The 20,891-nt window shown below is 40.1% G+C and overlaps 1 protein-coding gene and 1 long non-coding RNA gene across 5 annotated transcripts in view; both read right to left on the reverse strand.

The window, feature by feature from the left end:
- Window positions 1-20,891, reverse strand: part of LOC309707008 (receptor-type tyrosine-protein phosphatase gamma-like) — a 410,561-nt gene that overhangs the window by 208,811 nt on the left and 180,859 nt on the right. The window lies entirely within an intron of this gene.
- On the reverse strand, window positions 456-3,231 carry LOC309707032. Its single transcript, XR_014276879.1, has 4 exons — window positions 2,719-3,231; window positions 2,193-2,345; window positions 1,744-1,831; window positions 456-1,165 (listed from the first exon to the last, which is right to left on the reverse strand). It is a non-coding gene; the product is annotated as an uncharacterized lncRNA (long non-coding RNA).

Here is a 20,891-nt window from a genome sequence, read left to right on the forward strand (position 1 = left end):
AAGATGGTTGCTGGCATCCACCAGTAACCTTTCAAAACAAAATGTCTAATTTCACTGCATTGACAGTAGGTAAATAATTAAACTGACATTACTCCACTACTGAATCTATATAAACCAACAGTTAAATAATGTCAGTTCTTCCGTGTTCTCTGGAATCAATCACAGCAAAGAAATTAGACTCTTTCTTTTGAAAAATGTTGGGAAAGAACAATACAAAACATTCTATTTAAGGCCTCTAACGTCAAGATTCAGTTAAACAACAATTATAACTAAACAATTTGAGGTAATGTTAGTTTCCATTAACATTAAATTAGGTTACTGAATTGGCAAACACCTTCCTATTAACATTACCCATTTTACCCCAATAACTAAAGAAATTAGCACTTGCAGGTCAAAACCTTTATTCAAGAGATGCAAAAATAACATTGATACAGTGACTGTGAAAAATTACGGCACTGATCATACTGTGACATCTTGGTTCAAAACAGCACACTTAGAAATATTCAACGTTCCTTACTTCAACTGAATGAAACTGAAAATACCATTTCACACGGCCCATATGGGATATTTAGACTGCATAACTGTTCATGCTACATCTCTTCACTAGTAAAAGAAAGAAAAAATACAAAGAGAAATTTAAAAATGCTGCCAAACAGACAGAGAACTTGTACAGAGCAAAAGGAAAAACAAACAACAACAACAACAACAAAATGGCTCGTCCTCATGGCAGTTGCAGTGTATATAAAAATGAACCCTGCGATCTGTTCCTGGAATTGAGCTTCAAAAATGCAGCAGAACAAGTGTGAGATTTAAATGTCTTCTCACCTAGAGCTGGTCACCTCACATGCATAACAGTGAGCTTCGTTGCAGGAGCAGTTTTGTCTTAGTTGTGAGCTTTTCTTGAGAGCTGAGTTGCTTCCAACTCCATTACCACCCTTTGAATCACCTCAAAAGTGTAGCAGAGTTGTGATGGGTAACTCATATTGAAGGAATAAAAAAGGTCCAAACAGCATGGCTACTGCAAAGGTCACGTTATCCAGATCTTGAAGAACTACTATACCCTCGATGATGATGCCAACGTCAGAAAAGTCATTGCCTGGTGCATCCTCTGGAGACAGATGTTCATTGTGGTTTTCTCAATCTGTGCAGTGGCCTCAGTCAAGTCCTGGTTAAACACAAAACATTTCTTTAAGATTCCTTTTTAAACTCTCTTTTGAATCTACCAGTTCTAATGTTAGAGTAATTTAAACCAATGCAAGCAACATAGTAAATAGCTATAGCCAAAGAGTGGCCTGCCATGCTGCCATTCATGGTCTAACAGAGTTTCTAAGAGAGGGTGAAAAACATAATTTCAAATGCTTTACATTAGTTTTTCTTAGAAAGACACCGGCCCATCAGAAATCCAGGTTTTGTCACTCAGAAGATGTTAGAATTTAGACTTTCAGCCCCACAATTTGGTTAGCTGTTGGTCTTTTTTTTTTTCAAACAAAAGCTAATGTAAATACTGGTGGGATTTTCCTTTGTTCACTAGAATGACAAATTTAAAGTTTTTTCACACTGATGTGACCCCTAATACAGGGGTGGGGCCTCAAGGGCCGGCGGCTGAGTTCACTACCAGGCCTCATGTGAACTTCAAATTATTAAAGAGGACTACTGGTCCTAACTGGTCCAATGAGGATCAAGTGGATAACTAAATGCATTTTTAAATGTTGCAAAGCCACAATCTACTCATAAAACACTCACCATGAACTCCTGCACCAAGATGTTGCAATTGTCTTTCACACAGATGCGGAGCACTTTGATGAGACTCCCTTTGAGCATTAATGTCATCCTAAAGTATTATAACAAAGAAAACAGAGATTTGTGAACTTTTCAGTAGCACAGAAGAAAATGATCCCAGACCAAAACTTAAACCAGTCAACATGCAACACCAGCATCTACAAAGCAATATCAAAAGTTCCTGTTTGACATCAACTTTATGGATATATAGTTTCCAGAACATTTATTTTTTTAAAAAGATCAATTTTTCTCAGTGGGCCAGTAAATGCATGACGAAAATTATGGCATCCTTTCGGTGGAATCAGTACTCACAGGTAATAGTTGTCTGTTTCAATGGATGCAGCATAAAAATCTTTTACTGACCTAATGCAATACATATACACTTTGTAGTTAAAGAATTTTAAAGTTCTTACTGTCATCATGGCAGCTACATCCTTTAGCTTTGTGCCCTGTTCCCCCGATCACTTTGCAAACACTTTCAGCAGACTGTCAGAGAGAAACTCAGCTCCGTCAGAAACCTTGACTGTAAAGGCATGGTTGGGATGCACTGGAATGCTGCATTTCATCTGAAATGACATAAAATTATTTTGAAATAACAGCAGGCACTGTGCTTGGTTAATCAGTAATGTTTTGTTGAATAAAAACTGTGTTTCCAGATCTTATGGGATTAAAAAAATCCAAAGATGTTTATTTCTGATTTGCAACCCAAGAACCCACAAGTTACAACCTCATTTTAGTTCAAGTGTGCATTAATGTGAGTCCAGTAATCACCTTTCTGACAATACATACAGGTATAAGTTAAACCTATGGCAGATTTTGGATTTCTCAGTTGTATTAATAGGGTGGTCTATTTGAGTATGCATGCACCTAATAATTATAAAAAACCTATTATAATTAAGTTACAGAAACCTTAAGCGAAAATAGAATATACTTTCTTACCATAACACCTTGAACCCACAATCCATCAGCTGACTCCTGGTGAAATGCAGAATAGATGTGGTCTCTCAATGTGCATCAACAAAAACAAAAACAAAAACAAAAGGACAGCAGGTGAGGGCAGGAGGGGTAGGGATGTAAGCTAGCATAATACCGCTGATGATATTAGCTAAAGCTGTTCAATGTCCAAAATCTCACTAACACCACGGTGCAGTAAATACACAATGTAACTGAAGAGTCAGTTGACAAATCTATTCACACAGAAAACCAAATTATGTTATGAGTGCCTCGTAATTAGGTTTAATGTGATATTACGGCTCTTGTGCCAAAGACAAATTCAAATGAAAAAGCGCCAATTCTTTGATAACAGATAAAACAGCAAATAAGCTAACGGCTCTTTTTTAGCATGTTACATGGCGGCACTTTAGACGTTTAACTACATTTGGCTGAAATATGGTAAATATTAATTCAAAAAATCAAGACATACCAAAAAACGTAGAGTTGGCTGCTCGACTTGACTGATGTGGATGCATTTTTTAAACCACGATCCAAAGCCCGCGAGATGAAATCACGCGTGGTTTCACGAGATTTAACGTTGCTATCTTATTGACTTACTTCACCTGAACATGATATGAACAATTTAATACACCCTTTCTGCATATCATGTAGTTTTTACACTATATAGTTACATTTATCTTTAAAACATGAGGCAATTGTGTTAAATACATGCAAGATGCTTACATAAATCCAAGAGATGGCCAGTCCCTTTTTTTCAGTGCAGGCGGGTGACATAACTAACCAATAATACACCAGGCATAGTAGGCACCAGTGAAGTCCACACACAATGCTGAAGGTTAAAACATTATAAACATTAACAAAGTGATAAAGATAAGTTCCAGTACACTAAAAATGTGGGCTCTAGGAGGCGGGCAAAGCAAGACTAAACAAATAAGTTTTTAATCGAGATTTAAAAGATTGAATTGAATCAGACGCCCGAATAGCTAGGGGGAGGTTATTCCAGAGGTAGGGTGTGACAGCGGCGAATGCGCGGTCACCTCTGGTCTTGAGCCGAGATCTAGGTCTTAAAGCACCTGGGAGTTATGGAGCACTGAGATCGGCCAATAAAACTAACGTATCTACCACACCCACACACAGATCCACTGGTTACTATGGATGTACAAATATAAATGTGTGAACATTTGTCCGCAAGTAAGGTGGCAGATTGTAATTTGGTGAATGAGATTAGGGAGTCAAGCCCTTCAAATGCGAGTAAGCTGCATGTACTAATTTGTGATTTCCCATGAACAGGTCTCCAGGGTAAAGGCAGCAATCATTAACAAAGTCTGGAGTACATTATTCCAAAATGCACATTCCTCAGTCACCCTGCTGCACATGGAGAAATACAAGACTAAGCTGATTTATATTGGCTGTAACAGTATACCTTGAGTAAAGTAACAAGACAACAGCTCCTGCTGGTGAAAAGAAGATCACTGTCTCTGCATTAAAAAGCTGAGAAAGACAGGAATATGAAACAAGAAGAATAGTGATTTTTTTTCTTACCACTGATCCTTAATAACATGCAGGAGAAATCTGCATGACACCCATGGTGATGAATTACTTTAACCAGTTAAATATGCATTAAGCATAATCCCTGCACAATCAAGCACTAGTTGTCATGAGTGCAGGGTTCAATCACAGTGAGCTGATTTCCTGACAGTGAGATTGTGAGCTTCAGAGTCAGTACATCTCACAAAGCATTTAGTAAATATTTGGTGACAGTCTTGCATGAATAGCTGGGATGTTGTCTGACATACTGCCATATAGAAATTGCCAATTTTTCCAGATGGAGTTTCTAATTCAGCATGTTCAACTGTGGTGGGATGTACTAGAGAGATACTTACAAACAGTTCATAGGGGGTTTGGGCTGTCACTTACACTGAGCATTTGGCAAGGCAGAGATGGCTCTGTCCTGTCGTAGCTAAGTAATTGTGTGGTTTGGTGGAAAGGTTTAACATCCATCCATCCATTCTTTACTGCTTATTTGTTGTAAATTTTCAAAAAGTGCCTCAGAAGAATGTGAACATGATGTCAACAATTTCTGTGAAGCCTAAAAGTGGGCCTTTGAAAAAAAACACCTGCGTGTTTGATTACATGTAGGGGTCCATTCGAGACAGACAGCCATAGAAACAAATATACAATAAAACGAAATGTGAAATATCCTTGATTTAAGTTCAAAATAACAGTTTTATCAATGCAATAAAGTTTTGGTTTGGGGGTCCGTATGGAGGCCAAAACATAAACAAAAAAGTAGAAAACTCTTGCCTTGGAGACTAAACTTTCCTGAGCAGCAGCAATTGAGCATGTCACTTATTACTGTGTAGACAATCTGCCTGCCTTTGTCTCAGGATGCCTTCTCTCTGCAGACTGAATGAATATCTAGCAGATGGCAGATCCTCCTTGGAGAGAAAATGACTTATGTGATGGCTAACCTGAGCTGGATAAAGAAGTAAACACAATAGGATCCACCAGCTGGTTAGTGCACCAGAGACTCCGAAAAACAAGTTTGTGTGCTAGCAGAAATTTCTAATTGATTTGTATTCCCCTGACACACCAGCTGCTGATACCAGTGTAGTGAAACCAAGTCTCAGCCTTCATCTGAGGTAGACTGCTGATTTTGAAGAGCAACAAAATGGTTTATTGTAATGTCACAACTTAGAATTACCAACCAGTGTTAGTTGAGGCCAAGGTGATGACCTACACTAACACTCTAGAGCAGGGGTGTCCAACTCCAGGCCTCGAGGGCTGGTGTCCTTCGATAACACCCAGGGTCAGCACACCTGAATTAGGGCTGCTCGATTATGGCAAAAATGATAATCATGATTATTTTCACTGAAATTGAGATCACGATTATTTGACGATATTTATTTAACCCTTTAAGACCTACTATAGAACCAAGTCCACCAGAGCTTATATTATTTTTTTACATGCTGTAGTGCCATTTGTGGGAGCATTTCAAGTTGCTATACATCAATACAACTGTTATAGCCCATATTTTAATAATATGTATGCATTAAGTGCATAGTAATTACATAAATTGCAAAAAAGTGCAATAAACTACAAAAAAAATTGAAAATCGCTTTTGTTTTGTTTACATATATTTCTACTTGGAGAAGTTTAAGAGATTTATCCCTCAAAACTTTAAATACAATAAAGTTGCAAAAAATAGTTTCCCACCACAGGAAATTAATTTTGAGTGTCTTCATAGTTTTATTTTGGAGATACAGCAATTTTTATATACTGCAGGAAAAACAAAAAACAATCCTATGATGCAAATTTGCAAAGAAAACAGCATGTGCATCATTTCACTGTGGGAAGTGTTACGAACAGCTGATCGGATCGGCAAAGCGTGTTTCTGGAATATTATGTTTTTGTTCCTGCAAGCGCTTTTTATGCAATTTTTGCAAAGCTATATGTGGAACGAAACCGTGACCGAGGACAAGCTGATGGCATAAGATGTAAGTACAACTCCTCCGGTTTCATATGCAAAACAAATTATTGCGCTAGCTTACACGGTTCAGGTTCTACAGGGATTTAAAAATAGTTACGCAAAACGGAGCGTGCCGCTCTGACCGGCTTTAAAGGGTTAACAATGACTTTAAAAAAATAATATAACATAGTGTGCAACACCACTGAAGTTTTTTTTTTTTTAACTCTTTTCAACCAACGGCAGTCACTCTCCAAATAACTTCTGCTTAGCTTTCCGAGCTTCCCTCGGGTCCTCTTAATCAGCGGTCGCCAACCTTTTTTGCGCCACGGACCGGTTTATGCCCGACAATATTTTCACGGACCGGCCTTTAAGGTGTCGCGGATAAATGAGGGAGGGGCTAATAATCGGCTCAGTCATTTTTAATGATCGTTGAAAGCCCAGATCGTAATCGTGATTAAAATTCGATTAATTGAGCAGCCCTAACCTGAATCACATGATTAGTTCATTACCAGGCTTCTGGAGAACTTCAGGACATTTTTAGGAGGTCATTAAGCCATTTAAATCAGCTGTGTTGGATCAAGGACACATCTAAAGCCTGCAGGACTCCGGCCCTCGAGGCCTGGAGTTCGACACCTGTGCTGTAGAGTATCTCGTTAGACTCCAGGTTTCTAAGATTTTTAGAGCTGAGTACAATAAGCTCAGTTTAATCTGAATTTAGAAGGCAGGAAATAACTGGTCATCCAGGTCTTTATGTCTAAAGACATACCTGCAGATTAACTCACTGTGTGTCTCATCTGGCTTCATGGATAGATAAAGCTGAGTAAATCTGCATTATATTTAAGATTCACACTCTGATCAATAGTAGGACTTCTTTGAGCAGTCTTATGGGAATGGAGTCTAATAAGACACATTCATGATTTAGCGGAAGTGATTATTGAAATTTACTCAGAAAGATCAATTAGAGAGACGAAATAAATATTAAGAGGATTGAAGGTAGCTGTATGTAACGATTGATCCATTAGATGTTTATGAATACTGTCCCCTGTAAAAGTTAACATTTTGTTTGTGAAGAAATTCATGGAGTTATTACTAGTTAAGGTTAATAGAATGCTGGCTCAGGAAGAAGAAGGTACCATGTCGAAAGGTGAGACTCACTGCAGCCAGTAAAAAGTCTAAATAAAGTCTGAATAAATCCAGAAATACACACAATTCTTTAGCCCAATCTCTCAGCTTTACAGTAGTGGTATAGCTACTACATTCAGTTCATTTTTTTTAATTTGTGAAAATGTCACATTTTGCCAAAATACAGCACTGTCATGACCTTCCTGGTCTGATTCAACTTTGTATCTGTTTCTCTCCTCCTGGACCTGTGAGTGTTTGTGTGCACGATTTAATCATGCCTTTGTTTACAGAGGAGGAGTCCCTCCCATGCACCTGGTGTTGATGAGCACACTCGTGTCTCACCTTCTGATTCTTCTGAAAGACTTTGTTACACGGACAGTGGGCAGTTGACATTCTTTACTGGAACTTACCATTATTCTCTTTTGTGTAGGAAAATCATCTTCCAAGACAGAGGTCTGAGCAGAATGTTGTTTGCACCCCAAAGATGTTTGCCTCTACATATTACTGGATTATTATTATTTGTTCTAAATAAAGTTGAACTTTTATTCCAAGAGTCTAGTATTTATGTCCAGCTTCCCTATCACAGACAGAACAAAGACCACTAAGATGGAGCTCAGTTGGAAAGACACAAATAGATGTTTTGGGACAACAGTGCCGTGCTTCAAAAGCTCACATAGATGTATGTCTTATTCACGGCTGGAGTCTATGCCAGCTGCCATAGGGTGAGAAGCAGGGTACACCCTGACACAAGGCTAACAAATGACCATTCACACTCACATTTACACCTGTGGGGAATTTAGAATCACCAAGTAACCTAACCCCACTAAGTGCATGTCTTTGGACTGTCAGTGGAAGCACGAGTACCTGCTGACCACTAACCACACCACGCCACATACAACTTCAGTCGACCTACTCCGGGGAGCCATCTGGCCTAGCCTACCTCCAGTTTTTAAGCAGTGCTTCACTCTCTACATTTACTAACTTAAAAAGTTATAGATCAAAGTCGTTCTGTCTCGAAACGTTTGTTAAAAAATGGAAAAGGAATAACAAACAATAAGAGGAGGAGAGGGACAGGTGCTGCTAGGGCGAGACAGACGTCTCTCACTGAGTCCATTAGTGCTGCAGGCAGGCAAGGTGTTCAAATAGCACAACTTCAAGTTTTTTTTTTATTTCTATATGATAATTCTGCATTATTAAGCAATAAGAACAAGTAGTCTGATGTCCTGTAATCATTATGAAGCTCTATTATTACAATTACATAATACAATTCTATATTGTATTATGAAATACAATGAAACATTAAGTTTTTGTACAGAGTATCAGTATCGGATCAGTGTCGTCGATACCACCCTGAATATTACTTGGTATCGGATCGGAAAGGAAATCAGTGGTACCGCACATGACTACTGCTTACATATGACAACGTTTCCACATAAAAGGGATTAAACCTGATTCTTTGATCCCCATGATAGAACAGAGAAAACCTAAAACCCTAAAAAAAATAAATTCTTTATTCAATCATCTTCCGGAAGAGAGAGCCCTGCACAGCCCAAAGCCGGTTGCAGAATCTCTAACATTAGAAGCCAAAAATGTGTCTCATAAAGGCGTTATTTTGGTCCTTTACACGGCACACATAGTTTCGATAAAAACAACTCCTTCTGTGTTACTAGTTCCGCTTTTTCTGTCTGGTTTCCTGTTCTTAATATTGCCCCTGCAGGTCTACACTAAACTTCCTGTTTTTCAGTCTGGCTGAGCACTTGGTTTGTGAGTCAAAGTTGGCCTTGCTTTACAGGCCTTTATTATTAAAATATATAAAACAATATAATCAGAAATTAAGCACTAAGAATATATATTTATTCCGTAACAAAGGGGAGACTGAATTCTCAGGAGCATCCTAGCTGTACATAAGACTCACTGAAGATCATTTTGAAACTTAAGTACAGCAGTCAAGCACAGGATTTGTTTACTAGTTGCAATTTATTTGTCTTTATATATTTTCTTTGTCTCTCTTTTTATTCGTAGTTCTAGTCTAGTAAATGTTTCAGTGTATTCAGGAATTTGAACTTGAGTATTTCTTGGGAATGGAACAAAATAAAGAAAAAACCTGATGCAGTCTTGTGCAACTACCAACTGCCTTCCCAATGATTTACTCCTCAGAGAAAATCAAGAGTAAGACGAACATGTAACCAGAGGATGTATGCCTCAGTCTTGATGTGACCAATGAAACCAGCAGACAATGGGACTTGAATTGGTATTCTACAGAGCCCTGCTGCACTCTGGTTATGGTGAGGGGACTGGAAGAAGACAGATGAAATATGCAATATATGAAATATAAATACATACCAACTGTATGTTGGACTACCATTAATATTCATGTCCAACAAAGATTTCTCAGAGTTCATGTATCAATGTGTAAGAAAAACAGGCAGGAACAGAGCAACCTGGCAGTCATTCGATTTGATCTCAAATGTAACCTACGGGGACATCACCCTCCTAAATAGCTGAAACCAAACTAATCCCAATAAGCATTTGCAAAGACTGGTGTTGCCTGTAACCTGACACAGTAAATTTATTCAGCCTGTTAGCTCTAGTCCCCTGGAGCCTGTTTCCAATCAGTATATGTGCACCTTCACTGACAATAAGGTATTGACTGAAATAAATTATAGACCTATTTACTTAATGAGTTTGGTCAACCTACTCAAACAATAATAGAACAGTAATTATGGTGATGCGAATCAGAAACCTCCAAGCTACTATTTATTGTACATGTACATTTGAGTACAAGCTATACTCAGGTTTTCTTACTATTAGAACTAGAGACATGATTGGCAACTTAATGAAGTAAAACTATAAACTACTTGCTCTGAGATTCATCACATATATAAAATAGGGAAGAATCCTTTGTTAACAAAGTGAATTTGATGAATCCATGTCCCGTTGCAGTTACTAGACATTGATGATCTACTGGATTATGGGAACTAAGACTAAGAAAATACTATTTAAATCTAAACACTATTACATTCAGTCACAAAATTCAGTTTGACTTTAAAGACCATTAAAGGCCCATGTGCAGTCTCTAACAAGGTTACTGATGACTGCATGAATTTAGACTGCCAGCAGTGCAATGGCAAAACATGCAGGTCTCTACCCTCAACTACAGTTTGTGGTCCTGTAACGAAGGGTCAAAGCTGTAAGATACTAATGCTCCTGTGATTTTGATCTCAAAGTTCAAGGCAAAATTATTTCCCTGATGAAGGAATAAAGACAAATGGCCTGTATTTGTATAGCGCTTCACTTAGTCCCTAAGGACCCCAAAGCGCTTCACACTACATTCAGTCATCCACCCATTCACACACACATTCACACACTGGTGATGGCAAGCTACATTGTAGCCACACCCACCCTGGGGCACACTGACAGAGGCGAGGCTGCCAGACACTGGCACCACCGGGCCCTCTGACCATCACCAGCAGGCAAACACGGGGTTAGTATCTTGCCCAAGGATATTTGTCATGCAGCCAGGAGGCAGCCTGGGATCGAACCACCGACCTTCTGATTAGTGGCGGACCTGCTCTGCCACCTGAGCTACAGCCACCCAACAAAGACCAAAGCAATGTGTATTTAGTCAGTACAAAGGTTGGGCAAGGTGTGGAACGTACACTAATCTCAAAAAAGGGATTGCATGGTTCTGCTACTTGTAAGATAAGCTTAGTGCTACAGACATTGTATTGAAAATAAATTCAGTAATATGGTAATAAAACCTTTATTTTCTACAGTGATGATTTCAGAGGGGCAAACCAGTAGTGATTGCAGGGATAATGAGGCACCCAGGTACAAACATATTCCTTTTCAAATCAAAAGATACACACTATAGAAAAAAAGCAGGACTGAGCAACTCATTGTGTATTACTTAACTGTAAATTGTATATGAAGAGCCGAGTGCATTGTAAAAATATAGTAAAAAAAATTAAATAAATGGGGACGTCTGGTTAGCAGATGGAGTAGACAGATGTGTGGGCGACTTGCTCCAGCTTAAATTCGATTGTTTTATATAATAAAAAACTGGTTACTGATGTAAAGGGGAAAAAATGAAACAGCAAAAAAGGGAAACAGAAGTGCAAGAGGCAAATATTATAAACAAACCATGCCAAAATATCAAGAGAAAAGCAGCATGACTTCGAAAACCAGCGAAGTAGCACCACAAGCTAACTCCAGTCTACCTGAAATGCCAGGACTGGCATAACATAGAGCAACCTTTTGGAATTCATAGAAGAGCTCAAGTCTAAACTCAAACAGGATAATGACTGTTAGGTTTTGTATTGTTGATTGTCATTTATGCTTAGAAACATTTACCCACATATGCTTAGAAGTGTATAATCATTTGTAGATTGAAAGAATGTCTCATCCTAGGAGGTCTGTAACTGCTCTGTGTAGCATGAAGGGGGAGTGTGTTCACTCCCTCTACAGAGTGTTCTGGCGTAGATCACACCTCCTAGGAGAGGTCGTATCTTCTCTTGCTGATATATGGTTTAGCAAACACACTTATATCTGTTTAAGTATAAGAGCCCTTTGTTCAGATAGATCTGCTAGACGCCTGGCACCAGCTAGCACCAGAGTCTTCACAGGGTCACACCTTGACCTCACACACACACACACACACACACACACACACACACACACACACACACACACACACACACAGAGTATTCTTTGTTCACATGTATACCTATGTAAGATGTCATATGTTAATGACCCTATGCATATTCATGTAACCTCAATAAAAGGAGTGCTATGGGGAGCCTGGCTGAGAGTCTGACGGTGGTCAAGTGGTGGAACGACACTCAGCCCCAGCCAGGTCTCCCTCATGCATGAGTAAAACAGAGAACTTTGCCTACTCGTCTCTTGCTTTGCAGTGTAATTATATTGTCCTCAACGTTCCAGCGGATAGGTACAAGCTACAAACCTATCATTAATTGGTCCTTCGATGCCGGAGCCCTGGAATCGCATTCACCGAGGGGAGGAGAGGCACGCTGAAAGACTGACGTCAGCCAGGAAGTTCCTGTGGATTCGCTGTCTGTCTTTTCTCCTCGATGAATGGCGATCGGCGGGATTCGAGGCTGATATTACACACTAAGCAACGCCAAGTAAGTTTAAAGAGGCCGACTCTATAACCGTGTCGTTGTGCAGTCTCCGCCATTTTGTGAGGCGTTGAGAAGTTCGCTGCTTTGTGGAGCGATAACTGGGTTAGTGTCCCGAAAAAGAAGTTTTGGTTAAATCGCCCAAGGGTCCCAAGCGTCCGGTGAGTGTCCGGTTTTGAAATCGCCCTGGGTGTGTGTCCCGAGCGTCCCTTCATTGGGTTTTGTCGCGCGACTGGGTGAGCGTCCCACAACTGGGTCAGGGTCCCGAGCGGTCCGGTGTGAGTCCGGAGTAGGCTTATTTTATGTTGTTGTCATTGTCATCGTCGTTTTTGTTGTTGTTGTGTGTGAGTGTGTGCGGAGCAGAACACGTGGTCTGTGACACCGACTGTTGTTGTTATAATTGTTTCCTAAGCAACCGGGGGTGTGTGGAGAAGGGCCAGCCCACATCAGCAGCACTTGAGATGTGCTCTGGTGGATGGCTTTCCCCCCACCCCTTTGCTGACACAAAATGTTAACTCTTTAGCTTGCCCTGATCGACAACAGCCTGTGTGCCAGACCATAGACGTAATTGCGGTGGATAGTTGTTAAAAGTAATCTACATTAAGCTTGTGGTTGCTCAAATTCAGTACAATGACATATGAGGTGAAGTGATATAGGTAAATATTTAAACTAATGAAGTGCATAGAGGCACTTGACCTGTGTGAAAGACTGTCGTCTTATTATGAGCCATTGTTGAGATATAGAGCACATCTGTGAAAAGAATTAATATGCTGAACCCTGTATGAAACATCTAAAAGTACATGAGGGAGAAGCTGTATTGAATATGAAAGTGTAAGACTTTGCCACTGTGGGCAGAGCATGCAACTACTGTGTGATGTTGCGTTGCAGTTTTTTTTTTTTTTCTGAGCTGATGAGCAAGCTACACGTTATCAGATCAAGAGCTGTCTGAGAACTACTCAAAGAGAGGGAAACAGAGAGTGTGCAGCGTTTCCATGAGCAGTTTTCCTGCACCTTGACTCGTGTGTGTGTAGCATCAGCATCATGTTTTTGTTCATTTGTTTTGTTGGGTTAAAAATAATTAAATAAACTGGTGATCATATTTATGGATCACCATGGTATCGTCAGCCATGTGATTTATTTATGCAGATGAAAAAGTGAGTGTGAATGTGTTTGACATCACAGTGTTTCTGTGGGCTGTGTAAATGTAATTGCCTCTGATTGTGGAGAGCAGGTGATTCTGCAGGTCACCGGCTATTTTACAAAAAAAAAAGAGAAAGAATTTATATTTTAGATGAAAAATAATCATAGGGAAAAGGTTTTGTGTTGATCAGCCAAAAACAACCACAATTTCATTTTCTGCTTTTAAGAAAGGATTGTTCACAAAAACACAGAGAGAGAGAGAGGGAGATGTGTGTTGATTAAGCAGTGATGATAATAATGAAAATGTTTTAGTTTGTCACTTTCAGGTGAAAAGCAGACCTGAATCAATTTTCCACATGCAGCAGTCGGAAGAGAATTATAGTCTAACATCATTGGAAACATGCAGGCCAAGTTTCTGGCTGACTTATTTACAGCGCAATGTGTATGTGTCTCTCAACCTCACAAGCAAGTGCTCACTCCTCCCTGAAGAATGCAGCTCCAAAGCAATAACATGATAAAGAGACAGCAGCAAGTCCTGAGCAAAGAGTCCCAGCAAAGCAGCAGCAATGTGGACAAACAGCATCAGAGGAGAAGAGCAAACCCATCATCCTGACTGATCGGATGAATGGCACTGTGTCTACAACAAGCTGAAACTTCACTGTGCATGTGAAGAAAACGTTTGAGGAGAACTGAACAGTTGGAGTTTGACATTTGCCACCTGTGGAGTAAAATGGCAAGAAGAGACAGTGGAACACAGGACAAAGCTGAAGGAGAACTGCCGGGACTGTTGAAGTGGGAGAGGACAAAAGAGTGAGAGGACAACAGAGTGAGAAGACTAGGTGAGAACACATAGGAATTATTTAATGTGGGAAATCAAAATTTGGGTTAGCAAACCTGGGGAAAAGAAAACTGACTGCTTAAGTGGGAAAATTCTGAAGGAGTCTGAAACATATACAAACATATACAAAATCACACAGAACATGCCTTAACCCTACTAATACAAACACAAAATAACTCATGAAGATTAGACATTTTAAGCGTGAGTCTGTTTATCATCTTGTCCAAGTCACCTCGTGTGATGCAAAGACCAGTGGAACTCATAGCACATTACATGCTCTGCTGGAGATGCAGCTCCACAGACATGCATTAAACCTGCCTAATAACACAAACACACATGCAATGAAGATCAGCTTGTTATCTTTCATCAGTGTTAAAATAGTGTCACTTTAGCAGACACTTGTTATCAAATACTGAATTTATCCAATGAGGAAAAAAAAATTGACTCTCTAGGTTGCAGGACAACAATTTAAACTTTTGTGGGGAAAAAGATTCTGGTTTGACCAACCAGTGATCAGACAATAAATTTAGTTGTTGATATAGTAAATTGGGAGAAGCTTCCTGCTTGATTAATGCAGCATAAGTAATTTACTGTATGAGGGAAATTGATACTATTTTGAACATGCTTTTCTGTTGTCCTGTCAACTTAGTGGGTTAATAGCTGATATGCAAATTAGTTGATCGTTCTTAGATTAATGAAATGTGACTGAATTCTAGCACGAGTGAATGAGATGTGTTGGAGTTTGTTGTGTGTTGAGAAGAGCACAGACCTGGTGATTAAACTCATAGCTAATATGACATTAGGGGTATGTTGTGTTTTGTGCAGCTGATGGTTGGTTTGGAGTGAATCTAGCTGATGATTCTTCTCCTGTTGTGAAGTTGATGAGGAGTTTGTGTCATGACTTAACAAGGCCTTTTTATTTTGATACTTTCACAGTGCACTGAGAGTTTGGTTTGATAATCTCTGTTATTTTTCATTTTTCATTTTTGAACAGGCACTGATTTTGTTTGTCTATTTCTTTTCTTTAAGCAGATCTGCACGTCGGGAATTGAAAGTGCTATACGATCGGTCGAGAAAGCCGTTACAAGTGAGTTTTCTCCACATTAAAATGGGCTCTGGAGAAAGCCACTTATTGGGACAATATTAAATGAAAATCCCGGCCTAAAAAGGATTCAGCGATGTAATCCGATCTAAAGTTCTTCTTTTTCTTTGTGAAATGACGTCATTTTGCTGAGAGTGGAAACTAAATGCGATAATCGATTCCACTATCAGCAAAGAAAGAAAGAATGAATGTATGAATGCGTGAGTGAAAGGAAAGAAAACTAACTGACTGGTAAAAGAAACTGTGAGAAATTGTATACATCTGCGCAGCGCTAACATTTGCATTTTCTTTTCTACAGCATTACAGTTCTTCATGTGGTTTGATCACATGATTTATACCAGGACAACTGGTTGATGTTTTTCCTACTACAGGATTTTTGGGTTTATGTGTGAGGAAAACTGTGTTTACAGGTTATGAGTGGTGATGCTGTTACACTGTGTTTTTGGGAAAATGTGACGGTTACTTTGATGATATGAATAACATTTTTTCCACAGCAATGGATGGTTGATTTTATGGTGTTTTTATGGCACCTCTGGAACCTGTTGACCTGTGTCTGACCTCCGTCTGACCGCAGTCAATGTGTTGCTAATGTTTGTTTTTCTGAGACTGCATGTAAAAGATTCGGCGGAAGCGGACAAGTGACATGAGAAAAATGTATAAGGGATTGTTTATGGAAAAGTTGAATATGGGCTCTTAGCTGGCCACTTTGAGCCCATAGTAATATATGAGTGGAGTGACTTTGCTTAAGAGAAGTCACTGATTACATTAATGTTAACAGAGTACATGGGATGATCCATGTTTGAGGCGAATTATGGTAATAATAGTGATTTAATGATTTGAGAAAACCTGCACATGACACTTGTCTTGCTGATGTTGAATGCTTATTGTTCTTATGATACAATTGTTTACAGGTATGAAATTTGATTTTACTTCCAGATTTTGCTTTCCAGGCCATGATGGTGTGTATGCAGGCTCCTGGGAGAGCCAGGTGTTAAGCAAACTTAATATGCAAGACACACTAACATCTTTTATTGCAGGGTTACGGAGCTACTCCAGCGGAGATGCCCTGATGTTGCCTGGGATATGGTCTAGCTAACCTTTTTCTTTAAGACAGGGATCCAGGTTTGATGAGTTGACTCGTGGGAGTGTCCATGAGTCAAGAGGAGGGGTCCAGGATTAACATTAAACAATGTTTTCTATTATTGTTGCAGTGATTTGTGTGATTAGCCGTTTATTTACAGGTATTAAACCTATGCAAGTGGTGCATCCATGTTCAGATGAGGCTTTGATGGCCTATAAGTGAAGTTCACTGAACTAAAGAATGTGGTTTGATGATTGTTGACATGCTCTCCAAATAGAAGTTTTCCCTCCTAGCAAGGAAAGACAGGTGCAGCAGTAATCTCCTGAGAAATCTTCAGAGGCCCAGTGAGAAGCGAGAAACATTCCAGGCATAGCTGACAGCCCAGGCAGTGGTTGAGGTCAAAGGTCAAGCTGGTTGGGGCCCATCATGAGATCAGACTTTGGAGCCACAGCAAGGACCGTGAAGCTGCGTTGGAATGAGAGCTGTGCCACGGGGGGTTTCCAGAGGCCAAGAGAGGAGATTGTGGACAACGGACGGGCACCTGAAGGATGAGGGGAGCGTGCCAAGCTCCATCGACAGCGCAGAGGGAGTCTAAGGATGACATCATGATTCTGTGCACAGGAACCAGAAGCTATGGTGGTGATAACAGCAGTTTCCTATGAGGTCTGCAGCTTTGGAAATAGCTGAGACCCATGTTGACAAACAACAAAACTAACTGGTATGTTTGAATGTTTATTCTGCATACATTTGGACTCTGGTCCTATGGACAGTGATGGAAACAACTGGAAGAGACATTTATGACGCCCTGCAGAACTCAAACCACTCTGCAGAGAGACATGTGATTTGCACACCCGGAGGAAGCATCACCAAGCTGAGATGTTTTTGAAAATGTTACTTTCTTATTTTCACTATTAAATTAACAATTTCTTTGTTTGCTTGTAGGCTGCAGTTTGCCATTGGATGAGATCAATGATGAATGGGATAACTGCTAATACATTTGTTAAACTGTGTACTTTTACAGTAATTTAGGGTAATTTGACATATGCTGAGTATAAAAATGTTTGCATTGAAACTATCAGACATGAGGTATTCATAACTGGGAACTTTTCTAGCATAATTGTCAGAAAGGGGGGAATGTTAGGTTTTGTATTGTTGATTGTCATTTATGCTTAGAAATATTTACCCACATATGCTTAGAAGTGTATAATCATTTGTAGATTGAAAGAATGTCTCATCCTAGGAGGTCTGTAACGGCTCTGTGTAGCATGAAGGGGGAGTGCGTTCACTCCCTCTACAGAGTGTTCTGGCGTAGATCACACCTCCTAGGAGAGGTCGTATCTTCTCTTGCTGATATATGGTATAGCAAACACACGTATATCTGTTTAAGTATAAGAGCCCTTTGTTCAGATAGATCTGCTAGACGCCTGGCACCAGCTAGCACCAGAGTCTTCACAGGGTCACACCTTGACCTCACACACACACACACACACACACACACACACACACACACACACACACACACACACACACACACACAGAGTATTCTTTGTTCACATGTATACCTATGTAGACGTCATATGTTAATGAACCTATGCATATTCATGTAACCTCAATAAAAGGAGTGCTATGGGGAGCCTGGCTGAGAGTCTGACGGTGGTCAAGTGGTGGAACGACACTCGGCCCCAGCCAGGTCTCCCTCATGCATGAGTAAAACAGAGAACTTTGCCTACTCGTGTCTTGCTTTGCAGTGTAATTATATTGTCCTCAACGTTCCAGCGGATAGGTACAAGCTACAAACCTATCAATGACCAACTCAGAAACACTATGGACTCAAGAGATAAGCAGCAAGTTGGATATGCTCACTGAGTAAGCACAGGAGCTGAAGGAGCAAGCAGGAGGAATGGCCAGTTAAGGCTTCTGAAGCTCTGACAACAATCCTACAGCAGGAGAAGAAGATGCAGCAAAAACTCAAAGACTTGGGGTCCAGGTCTAGGACAAATAACATAACATCTGCATTTTTGGAGTGGCTGATGTCACGGTCGCAGTGGCTGACCGTATGGAGAGTGTGTGGAGGACTCAGGCGCAGACACTGGCGAAGACATGAAACTGAGTTTTGAACGAAAAGCGAGCCTTTATTTTGGCTGAAGACACGGGGTTCAAACAAGGCAGAATCACAGTGTAGAGAACTAAACTGGGGAACTAATACTATGATAAATTATGAAGACACGGAAAGCTATGGCTAAGAATACAAAAGACTGGGCATGAAAACATGGAGGGTGGGAACACAGACTGCATGAAACACAGAGACTAAATACACATGAGGGATGATCAGGGGAAGTGGAAACACATGAACCTAAAGACAGGACCGGAGAAGTGAAACTAAATACACTGACAGTGGACACAGACTTTCAAAGTAAAACAGGGAACATGGAGATTAGACATGACATGAACTTAACATAACCACACAGACATGACGCATGACAGGTAGACGCACAAACCAGAGAGACTGAGTACAGGGAGATGACATAAACAACTAAGAAACAATGGGCTAAACAGCACCCTAGAAATTAACTAGACAAACTAAGCTAAAGCATAAATGAATACAAAAGATACGTAAAACTCAACACTGGGTCACACGACCCAGGACCATGACAGCTGAAGGCGCTGCTGTGTGCTTTGTGTGGGAGCTTTCACAGCAGGAAATACCAATGACTGAGGAGGTCAATCCAAAAGTCCAGCGGGCCCATGCTCTCTTGCCCCTAAACCAAGACCCAAGGCTCCTCCATGCCTCCTCATTATCAAGGGTGTATAGTGTTAGGGATGCACTGATACCACTTTTTTGGAAACGAGTACGAGTACTTCCATTTCAGTACTCGCCGATACCGAGTACTTAATAAAAACATGATTTAAATTTACAGGTAACAGCTTTAGTCCTATAATTTAACAAAAACAAAACAAAACAAGGGACTGGTTTGGAATTAAGAACATTTATTTAAAATGAATAATGATTAAATATAAATGAAATAAATAATTATGAAAAAAAATTTAAACAGTGACAGTGCAACTCAAGTATTGTTTTCAGTTTATTGCAAACTCTGCCGCTTTGGACAACACAAGGGGTATTAATAAACATCTTTGCCATTTAGTGCACAATATTTGAATAAACCAACAACATCCACCAACATAGAACTGTGGCAGTCAGTGCAACTGAGGTAGGCATTAACATCAAGTCTAAGATGACTCACTTAATGGAGAGAAAAAGTGAGTGGCAGGTTTTTTTTTAAGAAAAGTAGCTTTTCTGCATTATCAGCAGTCAGACTGTTTCTGTTTTCATCTATAATGTGTGACACTGAGCTGAAAAGCCTTTCACTTTCCACACTGCTACATGGGGCTGAGAGGTATTTCCTCGTCTGTTTCTCTGTTTAGAAGTCTCACTAGCACAGTCACAGCTGGGATGACATCAGAGGCTAGTGCGTCGTAGCTGCTCACTTTTTTAGTTAGTTCCTCAAAGGGGGCGAGGATGGCAACAGTCGTCTCCATAAGAGCCCATTGGTGAGCGGTGAGATAGTCAGGGAGTTCATGCTCGGACACCCCCAGCCCTCGCTTTTGCTCAATGAGGGACTGGAGCATGTAATACGTGCTGTTCCCGCGCGTCTGTACGTCCTGCTGCAGTCTCTTTATTGGCTGGTTGAGCTGTCCCTGAATGTCCTCGAGGCGGGAGTAGGCTAAGGCGGAATGTTTAAAATGCCCAACTATTTTCCGTCCCACTGCTATAGCATCAGCTATGCTCCTCTGTGCTAATAAGCGTGGGTAAATAAGTGTGGGTAAACTCTTTGTACTCGTTGTCGTGTTGGGATTTTGGTGCTTGATTAAATTGCTTGTGTTAAATGCGCTACCTTTTGAGCCTCCTCTGGACAGTTGCTGCATAATGTCTCTGCTAAGTATCCACTAAAATGGCGGACAAAGGACAGAGAAAACCAACCATTCAGTCTGTCCCCGACACCCCCATACCCGCCACCACCCCCTATCCCTTTCAATTACAAATTGAAATTTTGTGACTCTTTTGCAAAAGTCAAAGTACAAAATATATGTTTTTGTGAACTGAGAAGTGAGCACTTGTATTCACTGATTTGACGGGTTGTAATCACAGAGTTGTGGTTGTGAGTAGTAAAAGAAAAAATAAATATGAGTAAAATTTGAATAACAAGGTTGCAGCTCTTAGTATATTTTTGTTATCGTGTAACGTGGAGTGAAGAAAGATTAAAGTC

This window comes from Aulonocara stuartgranti, assembly GCF_965226115.1.
Source record: "Aulonocara stuartgranti genome assembly, chromosome: 5".
In the NCBI taxonomy this organism is placed as follows: domain Eukaryota; kingdom Metazoa; phylum Chordata; class Actinopteri; order Cichliformes; family Cichlidae; genus Aulonocara; species Aulonocara stuartgranti.